Below are 25,037 nucleotides of genomic sequence, written 5' to 3'. Positions count from 1 at the left end.
AAACTCAGCTGAGCATTATCCTTCCAAGCCTGAAGCATTGTAGAGCACATACACGCAGGCACTTGCTAGTTTTTTGTCCACAGCCAAGTTATCCACTTTTTTCCAAGAGCAGAAGCCTTCCTGGGTTAATGGAAATTCTGAAATATTTTGAGATACAGTCCACATAATTCAAAGAGTAGAATTTTTCATGTTCCTTGGGGCAGATTCAATGAACATTTTGCTCAGGAGCAGTACAGATCCTGTCTCAGTACCACTGGTGGGGGCATTCAGGAAGGTTTGGACAAGTTGTTTTCATTTATTTTTTTTCTTTGTGTATTGAAATTCCTCAAGTGTCTGAAGTGATTGACTTTGTTACGGTGGTGGATGAGAAATATTTGTGGCTGGAATTATTAAGGTTGTTAAATGAACAAAGGCTCATTTTACTTTTTTACTACCACTACCAAATTGCTAGGTTTTCATTGCATAGAAGCAGGTACCTCCTAGTATTTGCCTAGAAACCTTGATCATGAGCTCTGATCCTCCAAGATGTTGCACAAGCAAAGAACACAAACGTGGCTGATTTTCAACACTTGCATGGATTGACTGAGCTGCTCTATTCCCAGCACTAGCTATGAAACACCAGTCAGCAGACGCGGGTGTGACTCTGGACAAAATTCATGTAGGTTTGACAATGGTAGGATATTTTCAAGGGAATGGGGATTTTTTCCCAAGTTGAAAGGACTTGAGAACATGAGAAGGTGTGAGGTTACGTACGGTTGGCAAGCCAGTGATAGGACCAAAGTGAGATGGTGGGAGTCTGCATGAGAGCATTGCATGAAGGGCAAATAAAAGGGGAAAGCCCAACTGAGCAGGGTGTTCAGGGCAGCGAGCTGCATGACAAACGTGGGGCCTGCTTGATAGTAGGTTAGAGGCTCTTCTTTTTGTATGCTTTGAAGGAATGGCTGGCTGCAAAGACAGGCAAAGATTTTCACTGGGGTAAGATAACTCCCGAATGGAGAGGTAGATCCCAAATGGAGAGGCTCTTTCTGAATGCATGTTATGTGTTTTAGTTTTATGGGCTAGGTTCACCTTGCAGTGAGTACAGAGGGAATGATGATAATTACTGACCGGCTGGGGAACTGGGTGCAAGGAGGGGACCGGGGGAAGGCAGCCCTGGAAACGGAGGGAGAGCAAAACATCCCAGAGAGCCAGGCTGATAACGCTGTCACGATGGAAACGAAGCAGTATTCCAGAAACCAGGCCAAGAAGCGGATGTCACAAACCTTGGCAGAGGGTCGGAGCCAGATAAGGGAAAGCCGAGGGTGGGCTCGGGGCGGGGGGCTGCAGGCAGCACTGAGAGCCGGGAGGGGAGAGGGAAGGAGGAAAGGGCGGCGGGGGACGAGGGTGGGCCGAGGCCGCACGGGGAAGGGCAGAGGGGAAGCGCGGCACTGGGCTGGAGATCCAGGGACGGCTGTGTGCGTGGGAAGGCGGCGCGGCCGACGCAGGGATGGATCCGCAGCGGAGGAAGCGAGAGCCGGGACGGGCTTCCCACGGGGAATGACAGAGCAGCGGGAGCGCGGCGCTGGAGGAAGCGGATGCCGAGGGGGAGGCAACGTCGTCTCCGCGATAGGACGGAGCGGCGAGGGGGGAGGAGGAGGAGCGCGAAGCCCGGGGCGAGGGAACCTCCAGATAACCGTAAGGAGAACGGCGAAGGCCGGGGCCGCGTCGGGGCCACCTGCCGGTACCGCAGCGCTGCCGCTCGGCGCCTCCGCAGGGCCGGGACCGCGCCTCGGCGCCGCCCCACCGCCCCACCGCTCCTCGGCGCCGCCCCTCCGCCCCGCCCCTCGCCCCTCGCTGCCGCCGCGGCCGTGCGGGCGGAGCGCAGCGCAGCGCAGCGCGGGGGCTGCGGGCTCCGCCGGTCACTCCGCGCCGCAGCCGAGCAGGGAGAGCCGCCGCGCGGGCAGCACGGAGGTAGGGCCGGCCGGGCTCGCGCGTCGGTGCGGACGTCCCCCCCGCCGCGGCGGTCCTCCCGCGGCCCCGCCGCAGCCTCTCTCTCCTCCGCCGCAGAGCCGAGCGGCCCGGGCCTCGCGCCCGGCAGCTGTCAGCGCGGAGCCGCCCCGCCCCGCCCCGCCGCGGCCTCGCCTCGCCTTGCCCCGGGACCGCCGCCCCGCCGAGGGACCGCAGCCGCCGCGCGTCTTATTTTGGTCCGTCCCGAGCCGCGGTGCGGTTCGCGCCCGGGAAGGCGCTGCGGCACGGGCGGGGCGCGGGGGGCGGGCGGGGCCGGGCGGGCACTGCGGGCTTTGTGCTGCCGGGCCGTACCTGCGGGTATCGGGCCGTACCTGCGGGTACTGGGCCGGGCGGGCGTCGCGCGGCCTCGCGTCGCCGTGTGCGAGACGGCCCGGCGCTGCGGCGGAGGAAGGACGGCTGCGGGGGGAAACATGGCAGGCTGCGCCGGGCGCCGTGGGGTCGCGCTCGCTCGGCGCCGTCCTTAGGTAGAAAGGACCGCGTTCCGTGTTTGAAGCGAGACGAGCCCGAGGCGGAACGACCGTCCTTTATCCGGCTGTGCAGCGTTCGAAAATGAGCCGCAAGCTCTGCTCGCCGGGGCCGGGAATCAGACAAATCTCGTCGCCGGTTCGGCCCCGGGAATGCATTGTCCTCAATGACGGCCGGGAACAAAGCTCCGAGCCGGAGCGATGCCGGCATCGCGGTGTGAGCTGCGCGGGCCGTTGCGGAGCGCCTCGGCTGGAGGGTGCCCGGAGGCTGGGGGGGGGAGAGGGGTGAAGGTGGGGGCTCGGGGCTCACGGCTGCGTAACGAGGCAGAGCCGGCGCGGAGCGGGGGGAGCGTTTCGTTATCGCATCCCGGAGCGTCAGCTCGGTGCTGAAAAGGAGGTCGGCTCGGAGGAGAGGAGCTCCTTGGTTTGGCGTTTTCCTGTAATGCAGGTTAAGTGCGGTAAAGGACGTTCGCTCGGCAAAGGAGGACGCGGCGTTTGGGGATGAAATAGGAGCTTGCAGCTGTTTCATGGCCAAAAAAAAAAAAAAAAAAAAAAAGCATTACGAATGCTGTTTCATCCCCATTGTGGCGTGAATCCTGCGGCTGCGGGGTGGCCGTGAGCTGCTGAGCACCGCCTGCACGCAGAGGTGGAACGGAGGGGGCAAAGCGCTGATGCTGCATAGATGGAGATCCCGGTGCTGCTCCGGGCCGCTTTCAGCCGGCGTACCGACCTGCTGTGTGAAACATGCTCTGTTTTCCTTTCAACATATAGGAATTTTCATCAGTTAAACCCCCTTTATTGGAGGGATTTATTTTTAATGTGGGTCAGTTGCAGGATTTAATATTTGCAGTTGGATTACAGCATTGTATTCCATTTGTGAGGAGGACATATTTGGGGAGTATTTTGTGGAACGTGGCTGAGGTCTGTTTACGCAGATGCTGAGGGCTCACTGCAAAGGGTATGCAGACTGCTGATCTCTATAGGTGCCTAAATTCCTTAGTCATCCAATCTGGGCACAAGTGAAAATCCAACCCAATAGCTGATTGCTGCTGCCCTTCCCCATGAGTCAGCTCCAAAATGCAGCCCAGACTGCTGCCTGGCTGCAGGCCTCCCTCCCTCCTGCTCGCTGTTCCGTGGTTCTGGGAAAACCACTGCAGTCAGCCGTGCTCGGGCTGTGGGAGGTGGATGGGCTCAGCAGGGCGAGGAGCCGTTGGCAGCACTGGGGGCTGCTTTGGCTTGCACTTAAATGAGGGGTTGGGAAGCAGAGCACTGCAGGTTGTTTTCCGTGCTGTGTGATGCACACCGTGCGCGGACACTTGGGCTGAGAGCAGGCTGCCTCTCGGTGATCCACGCTGCACAGGGCTGTGTGGGGCTGCTCTGAAGCACAGGCTGGGGTGTGTTCACGCTCCACCGATGGAGCTGCAGACCGTGCCATTGCAATCAGCCCTTCCCTCTGCGCGAGCTCATGGCGTTGTGCCCGAGTCAAACCGGAGGGAGTCTAGCCTGCAGTTCTTCAGTATGAAAATCTACTTGTCTTCTCTGGCTTTCTGCTGTGTTTACAACTTAGAAATCACCTTGTGTCTGGTGGTTATCACCAAGGAGCTCTTACATGGCAAGGCAAGTGTTGGAGTGAAATGCGTGTGCTGTCAAATGGCACCGAGCTGCAGTGGCTGTTCTGCAAGGAGACCGCATTGAGGACTGCTGTTCCCCAGCGCTGTGCTTTTCCACATGCGATTTCCATTGCCAGATCTTGATTATTACTCCTAAAATGACCTGTAGCTAATCTGTGTTTCTGATGAACAAGGGTACAATGCTGCCGCAGCCAAAGCTGGACCTTCAAGGCTTTGCCTTCCTCCACTGAAAAGAAGGTTATGGAGATTCTGCATGTAAGGGTTTTGGTTTTTATGCTCAGTAGGTCTCATCTTGCTTAATGGAGTGATGCAATTAATTCTATCTATTTAGTCAGTCCTCTTTTCCCCCCACCCCCCAGATTTGTCCAGCGTTATTTCTTTTTCATCTATTGGTTCATTCCAGATTCAATTGGTGCTGTCCATTTGTCATTAAAAAGCCTGATTTTCCATGGGGAAAACTTTCCTATGCATTGTTGCTTGGTGGTTGAGTTCAGACCAATCTTATAGCTGATAAAGAAGGCAAGGGAAGATGCTCTTGCATCTGAAGTCATTATTTCTACTATTCATAGAATGACAGAATGGCCTGGGTTGAAAAGGACCACAATGCTCATCCAGTTCCAACCCTCTGCTATGTGCAGGGTCACCAACCGCCAGACCAGGCTGCCCAGAGCCACATCCAGCCTGGCCTTGAATGCCTGCAGGGATGGGGCATCCACAGCCTCCTTGGGCAACCTGCTCCAATGTGTCACCACCCTCTGTGTGAAAAAATTCCTCCTAATATCTAACCTAAACCTCCCCTGGCTCAGTTGAAGACCATTCCCCCTTGTCCTATCACTATCTGCCCTCATAAACAACCGTTCACTTCTTTTCTACTTATTCACTATATGTGAATAGGAAAAGGTATACAGCCATCTAGGTGATCCTAGTGGTCTTTTCCAACGTTAATGCATCTGTGATTCTGTAATTGTTCTCAGGGATGGAGATGTCTTTGTATGGCCAAGGACACGTTAAGGTTGAGGAGTGTCTTGAGCTATTCTTTCTCTGCACCATTAATATTTTTTGTGCATCTTCTCTGAAGAAATTTTTTGGTGCTAAGTGTGAACTCCTGAGGATGTTCCCCATTTCTCTTCTTTTTCCATTTTGTACAAATGCAATTATTTCCACTACTACCAGAGAAATACGTTGTGCTGCTGTGTGCTCATCTTCATTTCACCATCTCCTGTAGGCACTGAGCACTGGGGCTACAAGACGAGACAGTGTGTTGGTTTGGTTTGTTCTCCGTGAAGAGGAGAGCAAGGAGTGAACAAAAGAGGCATGAAAGCCTCGTGCCAACAGATGCTAACACACACATGTTCGTGCTGCGAATAGCCGAGCTGGCCATACCACTCGTGCCATTGGAACAGGAGAGGTGTGACATTAATACACAGGCATCTAAAAATACACTGCTGTGAATCTGTTCACAGGTAAATGTTCCAAATTAAGTAGCTTTTCTGTTTGCTGGAGTGCAGATCGTGTGCTGTTCTTTTCTGGGAAAAAGAGGCCTCATCGTGAAGCTGCACCTGCTGGGCACTTGGCCTGTTGTCTGTGGAACACATTCAGAGCGATGCTGTTGGGCTCCTGCTCGTGTTCACATGGCCACAGCTGTACTGTACATAAGAAGAAACCATTTCTCCTCTGTGGAAAACATACTGCTTGGAATTAGCAAGCAGTAACTACGCATCTAAGAATGTGAAAGAAAAGTACTCCTGCGGGTCGTTGGAGGCATGGTGGGCTTGCTGTTGAATAGGACTTGCAGAGAAAAATGGAAAGAAAAAAAAAAAGGAATTTTCTGACATCTCAGCTTAGTTTTATTATAGTTTTACTGTTGGAATAGCCACCAGGCTCTATCATTTTGTTAATTCCAACTCAGTATTGTTATGAGAGAGAGGAGCGATCTCTGGCACAGCTTTAGTGAAGGATGGGCAGCATCCCTGTGCCAATGGGGCTGTGGGAGGCTGTGTGAGATCAGTCAGAGATAGGTGCTTGTGTGCATAGTTAAAGAGCCCATTTGGCTGCCATTAGCTGCTTGGAGGTGCGATTGGGGTGAGGAGATGCAGCCTAGAGCAAACAAAGCATGTTTTTTTCATAGAATCACAGAATGGCCTAGGTTGAAACGGACCATGATGTTCATTTAGATTCAACCCCCTGCTATGTGCAGGTCACCAACCAGCAGCCCAGGCTGCCCAGAGCCACATCCAGCCTGGCCTTGAATGCCTGCAGGGATGGGGCATCCACAGCCTCCTTGGGCAACCTGTTCCAGTGCCTCACCACCATCTGGGTGAAAAACTTCCTCCTCATATCTAACCTAAATCTTTTTTGTACTGCTTCATGACCAAGGGGGGCCGGGCAGCCAGCTGGGTGTGCTCGGCTGTAAGGTTACACTGACTGCTGAACCTGAGCTCGGGCAGCAGCCTCTCCCGGGCCAAGCCAATAGGCATCTCTGGGAGGGCCCTCATCTCCCCTGCAGGACTCGGTTCCCGGCAGCATTACGGCCCTACGTACACCGTCAAGGTCTTCTGCAGGGTGTTGTGAGACTCCCGACTGCCCAGCAGTCATTCAGATCTGCTTGGATATTCGGTTCCTGTGAGTTACGCTATCTGGAATTAATTCTATCTTGCTGTTGGCTGATTTATTATAGAGTGTCACAGAGTGTCTGCTTTTGGTTCCTACTTTGGCATGATGAAAGAGGGCCTTGTGCTGAGAAGAGCAAGGAAGCTGTCTGGGTGTTTTGTTTCAGAGGGCACTGCTTGTGCTGGCCGGGCAGCTCTGCAACCCGGTTTGCAGTGGCGATAATTTGTGCTTACTGCAGTAAGCAATGCAGAGCAAATCGTACTGTTTTGTGCAATGTGACCAAATGCTTATTTTTTCCACTCATTCTGTGGATCTCATTTAGCGCCTAGATGCCACAAATGCTCCTGCTAATTGAAGCAAGTGGCTTCTCTTCTTTTTGCCTTCAAAAGGGAAAGGGTGCTGCCTGCCGGATCTACATTGACTTGATGTAGTTGAGTTTATTTTAACACCTCCAGGTTTTAGTTTGGGCATCTGAGTTGGAAGGCATTGGCTTTTGTCCGTAGGTAAACTAACCATGAGATTTCCTTCCCAAGGGCTCTCACCGACTTCTCTCTGGGTGAACAAATAGCTGAGCGTTTCAGGGTGATTTCCAGCCAGTCTCTGTGGATGGAATGCTTTGCGCTGATGGGCAGCTCATGGCTCCGGTATGCTACCAGCAAATCCATTTGTAGCACTGCTGGAATGCGGCATGAAGCTGATTATCTTAGTCTGGAGAAAGCACGTTTTGCCTCTTGCTACCAAATGAGTGGTCTTTTGGAGTGCTTCTTTGAGCCTGGATCTGCCTATGGCGGTCAGCGGGCACTCCGATATGGGAATTTTTTTAATGCTACATTCAGAGAACTTTTAGAATGTTTTTATTGCAATTTGAAATGCTGTTAGGAGGCCGGATCCTAAACGTGAAAGAGACTTCTGGTTGATGTTGGTGGAGCTGTGGTGGTTTGTAACAGCCGAAGATCTCGTCTTTGTGAGTTCTGATAGAGCAAAGGCTGGCGCCTGTTGCGTTTTACTCTTCCATGTTTTTGGCATCAGAGATTTTTCTGATTGTTTTTCTCATTTGAAGGCTGATTGTACTGAGCGACCTCTCCCGAGTAAAGGGTGGGCCAGTTTATGTGGGAAAGTCTTAGTCAATGTGTCTGAGAGATTAGTGGGACTGTGCCGCAACGAGCGCTGTGCATTACGCACCGGAATGTGCTGGGCATCTGCCAGAGACTGGAAGCAGGGCTATGCGACAAGCGCGGATGCTGTCACACTCTCCCTAAAATAGTACTGTGGATAAGAGGAGATGTGGAAAGTTATCACTTACCTCATTTTAGCACAAATGCTTTCCTAAAAATTGATTACAGACTGAGGGTTCAGGAAGATCCTTTTGGTTATGTATTCTGTTTGCATCTCAAGAACGTTGTGGTCCCTCTCAAGCCTTTAACCAAGGGCAGGGTAGGAATGCAGGTAAGAAGAAAAAAGCTAGAAGAAAAAAAAAAAAGAAGAAAAAGCTGGAAGAAAAAAGCTATAGAAATGAAGCACAAGCTCCACAGCTCAGCTCGGGGCAAGCTGTTCATGAGCTATTCACTGTTACCTGATTGGGAAATGAGGTGGGTTTGTGTCCTGGTGTAGGTTAGGAGCAGCATCCTCCCATTCGTCTTGTCACAGTGGTGAGATGAGCTCAGAGCCTCAGACACACCTCTGCTGCTTGGTGGGAGTGGGATTTTGGAGCATGGTGATGGATGCAAGCAATTGGAATTTGGATATTAAAACAAGTGGTGGTTTACCACTGCAGGCTGCACGTGGTTTTGTTTAAGGGTAAAAATAAGCACGTTTGACTTTCAGTCTTTTGTCAACTTAAGAATCTGATCATGTGGCTTTAGCCATTGGCGTAAGCCATTTAAACTTAAAACCTGTGATGCCTGAATTAGTTTCTTATGGGGAGGAGATGAGTTAGTTGGCTTCTGGATGGGATGGTGCAAGGGCTGAAGGTTTGCAGCAAGGGTGTAACGTCCTGAGTCAGCAGGTGGCTGTGCTCAGCACTGCTGGGCACCTGCTGTAGAAAAGGAGGGCCTGAAATAGCTGTTCTCTGGGTGCTTGCTGCTGTGGCTGCAGGGACTTGGCAAGGAGCTCAATAAGAGAAAAGCAGAAATGTTATGGAGTAATGAGGTCCAGAACAAAAAGTTCGGACTACCTCAAGCGGTGACCTTTCAGCATGTGTGGATTTCAGGCCTGGTGATGTGCACTGTGCTTTTAAAAAGGCCAGTGGATTACCTCATTTGTGGAAAAATACCTGCCAGCTTCTGATCTGCGCTAGGAGCCTGGCATCTGTTCAGCTCTCAAAGACTGCGAGATGTGATTCTGCCATCACGTCTGGACCGCAGCTGAAATCTCTGGCCCCAAGTATTAGGTCTACGTGGCCCATGCTCAGAGGAAGCAGGTCTGTGTGTTCCACCCTGAGCTTCGGTGCTGGGAGAAGGCTCCCTTAGCCCTGAGTGCACCTCTGCCTGGGGAAGGAGGGCTGCCCTGCCGGCTCAGGATGAAGGAGGGTGCGGTGGTTGTTCTCCAGGGTTGGTCTGGGGAAAGGACGTGGCATAGCAGATACACCACAGGGGGATTCCCTGACCCCAGCTGGCCCACTAAGCCAGCTTTGCAGCTTTGCATTGCTGGAGTGTGTCAAGTAGCTTTGTTGCTGGTCAGGATGTGGCTCCAAGGAAGGCATGCTTGCATAAAACACAAGTAAAAAAGGCAAATAAAGTTAAATAATAATAATAAAATGCAGTCCAGTTGGCACGTCACTGAGATTCGTGTTTTTCAGTCTTGTATGACTTCTCATGTTATTTCCATGTATTTGCAAGCGTAAAAAGTTACGGAGATTGCACGATTTAAGTAAGAGATGTGAAAAACGGGTAATAATGCTTTAATCTGCTGTGGGGACCTGAGAGATGCAAGTTATCTTTAGAGATCTGTTCCCATTGTAAGCGAGACAAACAAGAATATAATGACTTCAAGGTGGATTAAATGTATCTGACAAAGATTAAAATATATATGACCCAGGCAAGTGGTGAAATAACTGTTGTGCAGTACTGACTATCTGCCAGATTGGTGATGAATTTACCACCATGTTCTACACTTTGTGTGGCAATGAAAGAAGGACCCTTGTATTCTTTTTGTAATGCTACCAGATTTTCTTTCTCTGAGATGCTTGAAGGTGAAGAGATCTGAGTCCTCAGCTGTGCACCTTGCAGAGCTCCATCCAAGCTCGTGAAGCTGTGCTGATTGACATTGTCATGGTCTGTAGATCAAGGTTTTACATCATCTTTGCATAAAAATATGCAGAGGAACACGTCTGAGATGAGATGTTGCTCATTTCCACTCCTGAACCATATTAGAAATGTAAAGGTTGCCAGAAAAGCAAAAAGGATCTAGAGATGCTTGTCGAGGTGCTCATTGGAGTAGGCTGAGGCAAAGAAGAAGTTCTGTTGCCTTAACTGGGGTCGTCTTCTACGCAAGTGAAAGGGATGCCATGAAGTCCTAACGATCTGCTTGGCAGGTGAGGGCCACATGGGCATACCAGTGATAGGTGGAGCCGGGGCTGGCGGGGCCATGCCGGCCATTTTAGAGATGTTTCTACAGCTGTTGCCCACCAGCAGGAAACAATGCCGATCACTTGGAAGCGTGTTGGTTCAGAGAGTCACAAAGTTCCTCACATTCCTGGCAGAGGGCACAGGACCTATGTGTCACCTTAGGGGCAGTTTGCAGGGCAGCATGTCCATGTTGTTGCAGCGTGCTTTTAACTGAAGAACAGCTGCTTTCATTTTTAACTTCTGGTTGTCATCAGCTGCTGAAGAGCCATGGAAGAGTTTTGGGCTTGAAATTAGTTCTTCAGACTATTAAATCGGTTCCTGTAGCAGTCCTACCTTTTAAGGTTTTATACATATTTGATATAAGCACATCACTTTTAAGCTTTTTAATAGCTTGGCTATCACTTTTTGCTCCAACGAGAGCTGGGAGGACACACAAATATGTAAAACAAGAACAGAAATAATGTTGTATTTTTAATGCTCTATTTTGTGTATTGATCAAAACGTTGCCCTTTATAAAAGACAGAAATGCTTGATGGTAATGAGTGTTGAAAAATGGTCACTATGCAGGCAGCATGACTGCTTTATCAGAGGGGAATTTCCAAATTGCATTCCAAGCATGTTATTAAAGGATTAGATAGATGGGCGATTCACCTTGAGCTAACTGTCCTGAAACTGTGATTATGCTCATAATTTGTGTAAACAGCCATTATGCAACTATTACTGTAATAACAAGCCATATTTTGAATTTCCTTTGTGCTTCACAGTGGTTTACATTCTACTAGCAGTATGAATTTGATAGCTCTTGAGGGAATGTGTGTGTTGGTTCTAAATGTGGTGAGGCCCTGGCAGTGCTGCCCAGAGCTGTGGGTGCCCCATCCCTGGAGGTGGCCAAGGCCAGGTTGGGTGGACCCTGGGTAGCCTGAGCTGGTGGGGGGCAGCCAACCCATGGCAGGGGTTGGGGCTGGATGATCTTTAAGGTCCCTTCCAACCGAAGCCATTCTGTGACTCCAAATTGTAGTTCTTGACGCGTCCATCTGAAGCTCATGTCTGTGCACGTGGCTTGACAGAGGAGCTCGGGGCCTGGCAAGGAGTGTGGTGCAAGGTGCACTCCCTCCCTGTGTGAGAGCTCTCTGCCATGCTGGAGGTAGACCTGCACAATTAACGTCGTCGTGTTTTGTTTGTGCTTTGTGGTGTCCCAGGAGGTCCCTGCCTTCTTAATTCTGGGTGGGCAGTGCTGTCATCAGTGAGCTATTACTGGGGCATTGCTGTGGGCTGAACCTGGGCTGTTTTCAGCTCTTTGTGCACCAGTGCTGCAAAAAGCTCTGGGTTTTGTTACTGTTGAGTTGGATTATTTTATGTTTTTTTTAATAGGGAGCACAGTCCTAGTGAGTGTTCCTAAATAATTACTCGTGCAGATGGCAAGCTTCTTTGTTTTGATCCGGTATTCTAAATTGCAATCTCCTTTTCTCAAAGCAGAAAGTACTTTGAGTCACCTATGTAGTGGAAAAATACTCAACTGTAGTGAAATAATAGCACTCTTTTTTCTCTGGATTGACCTTAGTGTGTAATAGTAGATGGGAGTGTTTTGCATGTTTTTTCCTCCCTCGATTATGTTGATAAAATTACAAAAAGCTTCCCATTTTTGTTATTAGGAACAATAATTCTTGTTCCTTTGGAAAGTCTTTCCATCCTGTTTTTGACATTCATTGACTACAGCCTGGAAAATGCTGGTATTTTTCAGAGCACTGAAGTAATTTTCTGCATTCAAGCTGAAGGGCACTGCAGCCCAGAACGCCTTTGGAAGCGCTGGGTGTGTGTGTTGAAACACACGTGGGGTGTGGGAGGCTCCAGTGCTTCAAATGGAGTCCCAGTCACTTATTCTGATATTTTGGGCCACAGAAATGTGGGGTCACAGCAGAGCAAAGTATCTGAACCTCCTCTTGGCAGGATTCTGTGCTGACAAAATCTACTGTTTATCTTCACAGCTGCGAAACGCTCTGCTTTTTTCTAGGGATGATCTTACAGGTGGAAACCTAGCATCCAGACTTGTTCTTCTTCCTTGTTTGTGCTAACATACTGCAGTAATAACATTAGCAGTCTGTTCCTGGTTCTGCTGATATTGTATCAGATGCAGCACACTCAATTGTTCTGCTGGAGTTTGTGCTCATGGAAGGACTGATGAGCCAGTTTCCAGAAGTGACATGTTAGGGGAGATGATGTCACAGATCTGATCCTAAAGGTCTTTTCTATCCTCAATTGGTTCTCTGTTGTCTCTGTTTTGGGTGACTGGCACTTGTTGCTCGTGGACCTGGGTCTCTTTGGCAATGAAGAATTCTCTTTGAGCTGTTGTACTGAGACATTTCACTCTATGGCCTGAACAAGAAGTTCAGATGCTGACAGTCTGAGAGCCACACAGAGCAGCCTTAATGGGAGCTCCAGGAGATAGAGTGGCAGTGGTTTGAATGCTCAGTAGCACAATTAGTATTAGCATTGTGTTTGGCAGCGTGTGGTTTAAAGCTGTGACTTTGGTGGGGGGGAATGGGATGGGATGTACAACTTCTGCCTGAGTTACTGGCTGCAGAGGAAGGCTGCAGACTGGCTGTGTCATGATCTTTTCTGTGATTGCCTCCCCCTGTATTGCAGTCCCACGACTTTAGGTCATCCTGCAGGCAGTGCATTGCTTAAAATAGGCAATTCCTTCCGTGGTTGCTATTCCAATTCCAGTACTTAAATATTAACCCTTCTCTACAACACTTGAAGTACCTGTGAATAGAAATGTTCTGGAATTATCCTTATCAGGGAAGCTACGTACTCAGAGCATCAAATGTTCACTCCCAAGGCTGGAGCTGTGCAGGAGTCAAACCCCCATTTCTTCAAGTCTCATCTGCTGCAGTTGCTGAACTGACAGTACCGATGAGTGGGAGAAGGAAAGAAGCAGAAAATGGATGAAAAGACAGTGAAGAGTATCTAAAATCAAAGAGGTTGGGGGAAACGGAGGGATGCAAGAGAAAAAGGTGATTTAAAATAATAACAACGATAAGAATTCATTCACAGACCTTCATTGTGCCAAGGTAGGCAGCAGGCAGCCATACAGTGCTGGCCATGCGGGACCTGCCTCTCTTCTTTGCAGGCTCAGCCCTGTGTGTTATGTCAGAATATTGCAGCAAACCACTAATTGCCTTCTGGGAGGCCACTGGCAAGGGTGGGTGCAATCTGAATGCTTGTGCTTGGTAGGAAGATCAAGGGCTTGGCAAGTTCAAATGCGTGCAGCGAGCGCTGCATCACCAACCTACGTGCCATAGGAATGCATGGATGAAAGGTGGGTGTTTAGGTCTTCTTCCCCAGTGTGTTGTATGTTAGTTAATGTGAAATGTAGTAATACAAAATCAATTTCAGCCATTTTCACCACTTCCTTAAACTTGCCTAGGTCACCTGTTGATGCAAGTGGAGCCAACATTGATGAAGCCTGTCTATTTGAATCAGATTTGTATTAGATCTGAAGGATTTATTACTTCTGCCTGTATTTATGCTAAGCAGAAGTACTGTCCAAGGCAATGCTGGATAGTAGATGCTACGTACTTGTAGGTTGTGCATTTCTATCATTATTTGCTGAAATTTTGCAGGTCTGTTAGTGATGGATCGTAATGCCTGCTGTGGTGTACCAGCATCATGTTCTCTGCTTGGTTTTGTTCATCTGATTCACTTTTATTCGAGTACACTCTTGTTTCTAAGGAAGAGCGTGTGGAAGCAATTCTCTACAAGCAGTGGTCAGTGTGTGCCCAGGCTGCTGCTGCTGCAGTGTCCTGAACGTTTTAAATGATTTATAGAAATGTGGAAGAATCTGAGACAGCATAAGGGACCTTAGCTTTAGTGTCTGCTTCTCACTGACAAACATTAACTACTTAGCAACGTGAATCAGATCTTGGGAGGCTTATTTTAGAACCAGCTCCTGTTTCTTGTCTCCTAGCACTGATTCAATTATAGGGAAAAGAGCAGTCTAAATAAACGATCGAGCAGTGTATGTGCTCTGTTACCAAAGGTCCCCCCATAAACCTCAGGCTTGCTCTGCAAAGGCTTATGGACAGGTTTGCTGTGCTCATGATCCCACTGTGTCTGAGTCAAGTCTCCACCTGGGCTTCTGCATGCCGTGCTGAGCCCTGCGTGGCTGGGTTCTGCCTTCAGAGCTGTTCTTCTGCTTAGAATAGGTGCGTTGACAGAAACACAGGGGTTGGAAGGGATTTGTGGGGATCCTTGAGCTCGACCCCGTACTAAAGCAGGTTCCCTACAACAGGTTGCACAGGAAAGTGCCCAAGCAGGTCTTGAGTATCTCTGGAAGCTTTACACTGAGTAACTCGTATTTTATGACTGCAACAGAGTTAACTGTTTTGAGTAGCCCTAGATCATGACCAGCTTTGTAAAAGTGAGCAAAATTGAAAAATATGTAAATAAAGGTGCTGCTACTTTTTTCTGAAGGGAAGAAATCCAGTTGCTTAGGCTTATGGATGCTCTCGGCAGGGTTAAACTGTCTTCAACTCGCTTATGAACCATTTTTATGAAATTAATAGCAGATTGTAGTGGGAGGAAGGATGGAGATCTGTGCTGCGTTTGTGAAAAACAATCTGCCCAGCGATAAGGCTGTAGTTCCTACAGAGCTTCCAAAACATCCCTAGCTCTTGCCGATGCAGAATTTTCTGCTATTCTGTCTGTGCATATTTAAAAGCAAAGTATGGATGGGGGTCCTTTTTGTCTCAGTTAAAATATGTGTGGGTCTTGCCTGAGCCCCATTCTGTCTGCTCTGAGCTGGTGAGCCTTCAAAGAGCCTTGGTGGAGTGGGGGGCTCTGCAAACCCGTGTAGGGACACAGCTGCTGAAAGTGGCACCACTCGGGTTGATGAAAGGGAAGAGCTGACAGTTGTGCCTTGGGCTCGGAGCATCATAGGCCCAATTCATTCTGATAGGAGCTGTTGGTATCTAACGCCTGTGAAAATGAAGCTCCCAGTGTTATGCTGCAGGTGAGAGAGTTGCTCTGGTTTTGAGCCTCAGTACTGTCTGCTTCCCTTCTAATGAGGCACATGGAGAATTACAGGAACTGTTGCTTGGGGGGATAAAAGCGTTGCTTTGATATTTTCTGCTGCTTGTGTTGATGAATGATGATGAGAATGATTTTTAACCCCTCAGATGAAACGGCTGATTTAATGGCTGTTCAGATGTTGTGCTCTATGTGCAGCAGCTGTGTGGTTACAGCTCTCCGTCCCCACATTCTGGGTGCAGCAGCTCAGTGTGTGCCTGTTGTGCTGATGCTGAATGTCGTCCATAATGTTCATGGTCAGTGCCAGAAATGCTCATTCTAAGGGGTAATGAGCTTCAGGGAAAACAACCTGCTCACAGTTGCTGCCATTTGTATCCACTTCCAGTGCTAACTCAGGGTTTGAAAGTCCCCAGAAATGTGAGAGTGATTTTGAGTTCTATTTACTTATTATTTTGTATAGAACATAGGAAAATTTTTAATGGTATGAAGTTTTAATGCATGTGACATCCTTGTAAATACTCAGCACAGCTCTCTTGTGTCTGCAATTCACGGGTAGTTCAGCCACGGCAAAGTCAAGCAAGCACAAATCTCCTTGATGCTGGACTGCACCATCTGTCTAATCTATGTGTGTCAGAGATGGCTTGTTTGGGTCTTTTCTTCTACAGCCTGTTCTGGAGAGATTGCATTACAATCCCTAGTCAGTGAATATTTTCCTCTTGATGTTCGTAACTTAGATAACAAACACATTTTTCTTGTTAGTTTTGTAAGGTGCATTTGGTAAACAAGAATGTGGTAGTTGGTACAAACCTCTTGTGGTCATGGTTAACCAGGGTGCTTGTGCAGTTCCAGCACCTTTCCAGCAGTTGCTGAGGATGACGTTAATGTGGAGGAATGGAGGAGTGGTACTGCTAGCTCTCGTGGGGCAGTGAGCACCAAATGTGGAGTGTAGGTTTGTCTGTCGCCTGAGCTTCTTTCTGTTGATCTGCTGCTAACCTGATGTGGTTCTGTTCTGTTCATCCACAACTAGCCCTTGGTTGCTGGAATGTAGGAAACGAGCATTTGAATGGATTAGCTGTTTTGTTTCTGTTTCCTTTTAGCAGTTTGTGTGAGCTGTCCCTTCTAAATGCTGGAGGAGTGCAAGTATTGCAGTATGACAGAAATAAACCCTGAGTTTTGCAGGTAACCTTTTCTTCTGATGTCTTTCCAAGAGCAAAAACGGTGCAGTGGCACAAGTCCTTATGGATCACAGAGGATGCAAACGTGGCTGCTGTTCTACTGGCAGCTCCTGCTGGGAGAGAGGGAGCTCCAAACCATGCGAGGCCATCTCCATGCACAGTGAGAGCTCACATGTGGCTGCAGAAGTCCCATCCGGTGGTGCTGTGGGAGAGGTGCTCATGGTGCATCAGCAGGCTGTGTTGGCAGCGTTGCACCCTGCCAACCTTGTGTCAGCTGCTTGCGAGGCTCTGCACACCCAGGTCAGCGTGTGCCAGCTCACTCCTGCGTCCTGTCAGCCTGAGTTTTCTCTCCGGGGCTGCTATTAAAGGCAGCAGAGGCACAGTCTGTGTTCATCATTACCCTCTCAAGAATACCAGAGTTTTTCCTGAGATGCCTGTTTGTCCTTGGCTTCCTTTTCCAATCTAAGAACACTACATTTTTATGTATTCAGTTCCATTACTGCAGTCTACCTCTCACTTCCTCCTCCTAGCATTGGTGGGAAGGTTTTTTTTCCCGTTTATTTATTTCTTTTCTTTGCTTGCATATGCTTTATGCAGAGAGATTCCTGCTCTCCAGACAGCTGAGCCTGATGCACGATGCCATGCTGGAGGGAGAGCAAACCATCGTCGTTCAGAATTAAAATGGCTGAATCACTGCATGGTGAGGCACTGTGTTAAGATGGAGTCAAGCAAGCGGATCGCTCCAGAAATGAGGGGGCAATTTTGCTGTTGCTGTTGAAGCTCTAAAGCCTCTTTCTGTACGTTGCGTTGACATCGATGCTGTCGTGAATGAGAGTGTTTTATATAAAATTCCACTTCAGAGCTTCATTCTGTCCTGCCTGTGATATCAAGCACTGTGCAAATGGAAACTAACAGCAGGATCCTTAGGGAAAAACAGGGTGAAGTAATGCTCGAAGGTCTGCTTTCACCTCTCAGTGTTTCACAGTGCGTATTTTTTAATGGAGAGTATAATAATAAAAAAGCTAGCACGGTGTAATCCTGAGGCTTATATTAAAGCTTCTTATCAGTGCATCATGCAATTCAAAACACTCCGTTCATATGTTCCTTTTGAGACCTGTGCCAATCCAGACGTTTTCTGCTTTTATTATTCCGAATTAGGGTGCTTTAATTACTAGTGACCTGATTTGAATATGGACTTGGCTGATTTCATTTCAAGCATTGATTGCAGTGCACTGGATGGGTCACGTTTTTGTTCTGTGCCTCTCACAGCTCTCCTCACGTCACATCTCTCTTCTCCATGATGCTCAGGGAAAGAGCCTTCATGTGTGTGCTGGGAGAGGAGGGCTTTGCCCACTTTGGAATCCGGAGTGCATGAGTGCATCCCATTGAGACTGCAGTGAGAAGGGCAGCCCATGACCAGGCACAACCCACCAAGCCTCTGGAAGCCTTACAGCAGTGTTGCACCCCGCTAATGAGCCATTACGCTGCGTTTTTTGTAATGAGGAGAGCTGGGCTTCTTCCAAGTGCGTGCAAGCTACAATTGTAACAGGAAAACACAGCTGGCTGGGGAGCAGGGAGAGCCAGAACATTTGATCGTGAGTAATTGTTCTGCTCGAAAGATGTCAAATGACAATGGATGTCATTTGGAACAACTGATAGGGTGACTCTGTACCATGTTGGAATTTCTTCCAGTGGCAGTAACAGAACTGGTCCTGCTGCCTTTTTGGCCATTGAGCCAGTGGCAGTTCGGAAATCCTTCACGAATGACCTTTCCTGGGTTTTGTGGAACAAAGCTCAGGATTTCCCTGGAGAAATAATGCTTTTAGAGCCTGAAAAGATCATAGAGGGAACATTCTCCTCCCAAGGCTTGTTTTTCCACCTAGGATGGCTTCTAGAGTGATGTGCAGGAGAAGGGAAAAGCAAGAGGAGAGCTGGAGAGCTGCCAGGCCTTTAAAAAGACACTGCAGTAAACAGCAGTTAGGTAGAAAATGATCAGGATGAGCACTTTGTGACTTGCTGTCTGTTTTTTCTGTTGGTTGGGTGTTGTTTTTTTTTTGTTTGTTTGTTTTGTTTTGTTTTTTGTTTTTGTCTGCAAATCTGCAGGTGTAAATCTTCGGTCTTTGGGAATCTTGGCTTTTACTTTTAAAATAGAAATAAGGTTGCAGGCAATACCATTTATCTGCAAGCTTTCCTCCGTGGCCGTGTCACGCTGTCATACTTAAAAGGCCCAGAGCAGAATGAGAAACACCTGCCTTTGTTATTTTTTAAACAGTTACTGAGCCTGGCTCAGTCCTGCCCTTTTGCAAGACAATGCATAAAAATGCATTTGCAGTGTCAACCTCTATGCAGTGTGTGACAAAGAGTTACTGGCTGGCTCTTTTACACTTGGATGTGATTTCTCATTGTACAGTGAGCTGTGATCTGGAATCATTTGCTGTCAGACTCTTCCTTCTGCTTTGTAGCTGGCCAGCTTCTACATCTGCCTACTGATGCCTTTGGGGTTTAGCACTTCAGGATATCTCCTTTGGGTATTATCCTTTCTCCAGAGTTAACATTTAGTACAGGTTGACATTATTTATGTTTCTCATTTTCATCCCCAAAAATGGTTTCGTGAATGTCAAATCCTAGGTAGGTCCTAAGCAAGAACTGGTCTGTGGTTTCTTCTTCAGCCACTTGCATCCATCTGAGAAAGCAGCGTGGGGGAGGAGCTGCTTATTATGGCTGAGCAAGCAGCACACATCACAGGCTGGTTATACGTGAACTGACACTAACACTGATCATCTTAGATCTTTTGTCAGTATCCAGGGTGAGTGATCGAAAGTGAAGTGTGTCTCTTTCAGTACCTTCTACCCCTATGGGAGTTGGGTCGTACGCTTCCATAACCCAAGACAACCAAATGCATCGGTTTCTTCTAAAGTGCAGAGAAAAGGAGAAGGGTTTCCAGAGCAAGCCCTGAAAGCAGGGAAAATGAATAAAGAAACCAGATCTATGGTGGAGCTGAGTACTACTGGCTATAGTGACCATGATGTTGTCCCTGGAGCCAGTTGGTCATATTCAAATCTGATGTTAACAAACATCACGCACACAGACACAAGGACAACAAAAACATCCAACCAACCACCACTGATAAATTCAATGTCATTGTGCTTTGGCACTCCATGTTGGGATTCAGAGCGGGTTCTGGAGGCTCTTTGCTGATGTTGAGGGAAGCAGCACTACTTCTTCACAATTCAGGAAAGCAACAGAAGACTGCACTGCTTGTACACTTGAAAAAGAATCAAGCAGAACTGAACTGGCTGAGAATTTGAGGCCATTGGTCCATCTGGTGGAAAGAGTAGAAAGCAGCTTACTGAAAAGTGTTCGAGGAATGGAGTCAGAGTGTAGTGGAAGTATTTCCTCACTTCATTTATTTATGAAGAAAGAAGGTAGAATGGGTGGTTGTTTTCTGAAGTGACAAACGTTGGCTTGCCCTTCCTGGCAGAGCAATTCCTGATGTGGAATGAAGGAGGTTTTCTGGATTTCTTGTCACTTTTGAACCTTTCTTTTGGCATCTAGATTCTTGGGGGTGCAAAGTTGGGCAGACAGTGTCGGTCTTCATGGTCTCTTCTCCATAAGTAGCATAGAGATGAGTAGCAGTATGGGCATTGAGACATCTGTCAGCAGCCAGTTGGTGAACAGGGACAAACCTTGAGTCTTTCTGTCTGTGTAAAGAGAATTTTTAAAGTTTTTTTTTTTAACCACTAGCACAGTTGCAACTGATGGAATCTGTTTCAGAACTGTAGGGAGAAGCAGGAAAAAGTGTATCTCTATGGACTTTTTCTTCCAGCCCTTCAAATTTACTGGGTGCCCATTTTTTTTTCTGGAGGGAACCAAGAATCTGAATCTTTGATAAGGCCACGGCCTTCATGCAGTCTGAGATGTGGGCACATCGTCGTAAAGGGTGAACTCATTTCAGGAAGAGCTCATCAGTGGCCATGGGAAAGGTGAAGGGAAACATCACGTTACCAGGCTATGCCAGCACGTGCTTTGGGCACGGAGGAGCAGGGCTGGGTGCTTCTTACTGGGCAGCACTGGGGCAGAAACATCAACCTCTGCATCCGCTGCTGTGCAGGCAGTCAGCCTTCTTTTGTGATTTATCCTCCTTTGTAAGTTTGTGAAAAGCAGCCAAATGAATGGACCACGTTACACCATTTTACGCTGATGGAAAGGCAGCGCTCATGATGTAGATTGAAATGGCAAAACCATTACGTGTCAGTTCTGGAAATGCCAGTGATTTTCTTGTGTTTTTACTTTTTTTGTTATTTACTGTTGGCTGCAGTGCTTTGTACCTTCCAAATGCTTTATGGAATACATTTAATGAAGCAAGGTTCAGAAATCTGGCTGGGGTTGGGCTCCTGCTGCTTAACCTGAGTACTGGCCTTTGCATCTGTACGTCCTGGAGAAGCAGCAGTCCCCAGGGATGTGGAGCAGATGTTGGTTGCCAGTAAATGGGGAAAAAATGGTGATAACGACGAGGCATTTTATTTAGCACAGCGAGCTTGGGATGATGAGGTATTTTATCATGAATTCTAAATGCTGGAGTTTTAGGGTGATGCATCAGGCTGAGTTTTTGGGAAATTAGATAAGAATGGCGTAGTCTGATTGTGTTAGTTGCCAGACAGTGAAAGCAGCAACCAAAATCTTCTTTAAAAACGAAGTAACTCCGAAGTTGAGTGCTGAAAAGTGACGAGCTTGTTAACAAGAGGAGGCAAACGGAGTTCAGAAGTTATTGGTTTTTGCACGAGGAATTCTAGAATATTCTTCAGGGGTAGGACACATAGTTATTATATTAAAAACTCAGAATGCAAACAGGTGATGGAAGCAATATGTAAGACACTGCCCGGTGGGTAGAGCTTGTGCGGCTTTAACATCTGTATCCAATTATTTAGCTCCTCTGAATCTTTATTTATTTATTTATTTATTTATTTATTTATTGCTGCAGCACACATTTCCCACTCTGAACTACTAGTACATAATAATAAAACCTTGGGCGTTTGCCAGCACAAACAGGGCTCTGTCTAACTTCTGGAGTGTTGGTGGAAGTAGAGAAGCAATGCAGCTGTTGGGTTGGGTACGTGCCAGCTGAGGGTCTATTTTTCAGACAAAAAAAAAAAAAAAAAAAACCACAAACTCAGATCGGAGTGAAGTAACAGTCAGATATTTTGCACGTTGTTGCTTCGTGCTGCTTTTTTCTTCAGCATCTGCGGCTGCTCTGTGTTGTGAGTCGGGGGGTTGTAAAGGGGCATGGTGCTTTGCGCGTGGTAACTACTTGAAAGTGAGTAATTGCAGAAGAAATACAATGTTTTTGCTTTTGATATTTCCTGAGTACTTCAGGAGATGGGGGTTAGTGTGAGAGTACTGTGTAGCATGGCGTTGTTTCCCTGTGAGGTCAGCGGGAGGGACCACAAAGCTCTCCAACCCAAAGCCGTTATTTTTTTTTCTCTTGTTGCAAAGCGTTTTCCATTCCCTAGGTGCACAAAGCCAGCGAAACCTCGATGTGCACATGACGCAGTGCTTACGGTGCCAGAAAGCCTTTATAACAAAGCCCCAATAACAACGGTTAGACATTTTGAAACTGCAAAACACTGCTGTTGTGCTGTGTGTGCCTGCTCTCCTCAGGGCGTTCGGAGCTCCGCAGTGGCCCCAAGAGGAATAGCTCTGGCTCCAGGCACCTGTCAGAGCCCTGCTTTTGGTCTGCTGCTTTTTACAGTTATTTATTACGCTTTTCTTGCATTGTCTGTAAGCAGTGGTGCTGCTTTGAGGATTTTGGGAAGTGTGTAGTGGTCCTACCAGAGCAGCAGACACAGTGTGGGTGTTACGGGACTGCCAGCCCTTTGCACAGGGCGCCTGGTGCACAAGTGTGCAAGGCAGAGCTCTGTCAGCCACCTGTCACCAGCAACCTGGAAGGAGTCATTGCTGTGTTGTAGAAAATGATAAATGTCTCTGCCTGACATGAAACAACATATAGGGACCGGCTATATAGGAACCGGCTCTGCCCTCCTCAAAAAGGCAAAAAAACCAAAACCCTTATCTGAAGCTGAAACATCAAAGAACCAAAATAACGACACCAGCTATTTAAGATATAACTTCTCTTGGCCGTTACTCCACATCCATCATCTTATTTCCCAGGGTTTTAAATTCTGGCCTCCGTGCTTTTTCCTCCCAGGATACATCTCAAATTGTTTGGTCACAAATGCCCCGAATAACAAATTGACTTAATTTAGATGGCATTAAGGCTCTTTAACCCATTTCAAAGGGCAGGGATGCACTGGAGACCTCCAGGCATGCATTTCAATTGAGGCAATAAGGATATATATTTCTTTTCCTTGCCTGAAAACGCCCGACAATTTTATCTATGCATCAGATGAAAGTTGAAGGGGAAAGGTTTCTGTTAGTCTTGTCGGGAGTTGGCCAGAAAAATGTGAAGAATGTAGAAAGGAATTAACAGCTGGTGTCCATTTAAAACTTCAGAGAGGGCAAACAGAGGCAGAAGACTTGGCTTTACCTGCCATCTTCCTCTGGTTTGTGCCCGTGTGCTCCTCGAAGGTCAGTCGAGAAGTGAAGTGCACTGTGTGCATGTGGTGACCTTAATTCTTCTGCCCAGGGGTGTAAGAGGAGGGGAGGTGCTTTGTTTCCCCCCTTTGGGAACCAGCACTTGAGCCACATGTGGCTAACTCCAGGGAGAAATATTGTTGGCCTGGGAGGGAACTGTGCCTTCCACTATTTAACCTGGTGCTTGACTTGTGGGGCTACTGACATTATTCCTTTTTACTGGAGAAGGATCATTCAGCAAATAGCTTTCAGCAGCATTTCTGCTTTTGCATAGTTGAAATCACTACATGTGCATAGAGGACCTCGACTCAAAGGGTGGGGGGGAGATGACTGCAGAGCTTTGAAATGAAGCCCTGTGCTGCGACAGCTGCAGGCTCTGGGCTGTGCTGGCTGGGCTCTGTACTGCCTCTGGTGAGGAGATACAGTCGGCCTGGCCTGCTCTCTCTGTGACAAAACCCGAGGGCACCTGTCATCCCATTGCCGTGCTGGAGAAAACTCTTTTTTCAAACACTGACTGGTTTGGTCTTACAGATGTGTTGGCATCTCAGAAGCCACACTGAGTGCCGTCTGTCGTAATCTCACCCATGTAAAAATTGTCCCATTTCCTCAGTAATTCTGGATTTACTTTCACTAGAAAAAGAGAAGCTGTGACCCACGTGGTCCCTGTAACAGGCTCCAGTGCTGCCCTGGCCAGTGAGAGGCAGAGCTTTGTGTGACCTTGACAGTGACATGGGTTTCAACATCTGAAGGAAATGCTCCTTCTGGAGCTGCCTTTGAGCCTCCTCTGGGACCAACATGCTGCCTGAAACTGGATTCTTTACTAGGCCAGTCCTTCATCCAGACCCTGGGGTGATGAACAAAGCTTCATCTCTGGTTAAAGCAGAGCCAGCAGAACTAGGGAGGTCATGGGAGCGGGACCAAGTGCCAGGAGGTGGCCGGGCAGAAGTCACCATGGGACAGCACCAGCCGCACCGTGATGATGCCAAGTCTCCTCTTACTAAGAGACTCAGGGTATTGGGCTGGGGCTGTCCTTTCATGAGTTGCTGCTGGAGCTTAGCGTGCTGCTGAAACCAGCTCTTATTTCAACTGCGTTGCATGTTGTTGCCCCATGAAAAGCATTAGCAAATCTTTCCTGTCTCAGAATCTGTTTTTTGTTGTTGCTGTTTGTTTGTTTGGTTTCTGCTAATTCAAAACCTGCTTACTGTGGAGCAGGTTATTTCTTCCAGGCTGTCCCTTTAAATTGCTTCCATGCTCTGCCTGCCTGGCTGTGAAATATCTCAAATAAACAAAGCCCAGAACAAAAGCCCACACAACAAAACATCCTCTTCTCCCTGGGCGTCTCCCTGGGTGCGGTTTCCCAGCTCTGAGGTTGGTAGACAGAGCCAGAAGAGCTCCATCTCATTCTTCCTGTCCTGGAAGCTGTCAGCAGCAGTCCCCTACCCAGCCTCTCCTGGGAAGCAGGAGGCAGTTTGGATTTCTCCCCCTTGGCTGAGAGCGATGGAGCCTTTTCCTGCCCAAAGATGAATGGCTCCAACCCGGGGGGCTTGTCTAGGTATACCACAGCATATCCTTTATGTGTTCAGCCTCCTGTGGCCGGGTGGGTGTCACATCCTCCCTGGGAGATGCAAGCAGGCAGTGATCCCAGGATTCCTACACATCTATGGGCTGAACATACAATGCTTGTGCTGAGCTGTGTGTTATGCCCTACTGCTCCCTGGACATACATCCAAATCTAGAGCATCATAGTCCGGTGCTAATTTTTGCTTTTTCTCCAGCTTGATGGGATCATTATACCCCATCATATTCTCATTTTATTCTTGTTCCTGAGACATGTCTCAGTGCTTAAAGTGCTATTTTGATCAAAAAACAGTTTTTTTGCTGTCCCCCTTTTTTGTTCCATGCATCTTAGCTACAGAATGTTCCAGTAGCTGGGCAGCAGCACTGGAAAATCACATTTTACCTTCT

General features: G+C 48.0%; 1 protein-coding gene across 1 annotated transcript in view; it reads left to right on the top strand.

The window, feature by feature from the left end:
- Window positions 1-1,797: 1,797 nt before the first annotated feature.
- SPTBN1 (spectrin beta, non-erythrocytic 1) overlaps window positions 1,798-25,037 on the top strand; it is a 123,086-nt gene continuing 99,846 nt past the window's right edge. Inside the window, exon 1 of the mRNA XM_085218589.1 lies at window positions 1,798-1,950. The gene's annotated coding sequence lies outside the window, so the exon portion shown is untranslated. The remainder of the gene's footprint in view (window positions 1,951-25,037) is intronic.

The sequence above is a fragment of the Meleagris gallopavo genome, chromosome 2 (assembly GCF_905368555.1).
Source record: "Meleagris gallopavo chromosome 2, MGAL_WU_HG_1.1, whole genome shotgun sequence".
Taxonomy (NCBI): Eukaryota; Metazoa; Chordata; class Aves; order Galliformes; family Phasianidae; genus Meleagris; species Meleagris gallopavo.
Note: the sequence above shows the minus strand (reverse complement) of the source record. Positions and strands in the feature narration are given on the sequence as shown.